Raw genomic sequence first — 773 nt, forward strand, 5'->3', positions numbered from 1 at the left:
TCTTTCAGCTTAAAGCCATATCGCTGTTTTTAAATAAGTCTTACATAAATCTGTGCTATGGGCTTGGGCTCTAATGTTCGTAACCTGTGGCTGTAGCTCAGATGTGCCACCACAATACGAAGGTTAAGTGGCTTGAGGCAGGCTGACAGCAGTGTATGAGCCTGCCATTTTTCACTTTTGGATATCTGAATCCAAATCCCACTGATACTGAATGTATTTCACTAAGCAGCTACTGTTTAGAAAGGTAGTCCCATATATCACTAACTGGTCAACTGTGTTACAGCTTTGCCTCAGAGATACAGATTGGCTTGCTTACTTCAGTGAATATGGAGAGCACATCCGTTTTCATGATAGTGTGCAGAGCTTCTGCTAATCTTGTCTAAAATATAAATTTTTATGTTCCATCCAGGTAGAGCCACATTGCTGCTTCATGTAGGGAAGCATCTAAGGCCTGCAGGATCTGACTTACGGATGTGAGCAATACTTAATTATAAATGTTGCTGAAGATAAGGTGTAATTATCATTGCCACCGACTTTCAGTTCAGCTTAATAAAAACTCTTCTCATGCATGTACTCAATGTGTGTGCATTAAGCTATGCTGAGCTCTATCTGACTTTGTGGTTTTAAATTCCTTCTGTTGTCTGCCAGCAATTTTTGTTAGTGGGAGAACAAAAGTGGGTTAACAACAGAAAAGATTAAAAAAAGAAAATCTTTTGATATTTTGTATTTGTTCTGCCATGGTCATAATGAAAAGTGCTCTCTTTTTTGTCGTC

The sequence above is a fragment of the Nestor notabilis genome, unplaced genomic scaffold (assembly GCF_000696875.1).
Source record: "Nestor notabilis isolate BGI_N333 unplaced genomic scaffold, ASM69687v1 scaffold8432, whole genome shotgun sequence".
Lineage (NCBI taxonomy): Eukaryota > Metazoa > Chordata > Aves > Psittaciformes > Psittacidae > Nestor > Nestor notabilis.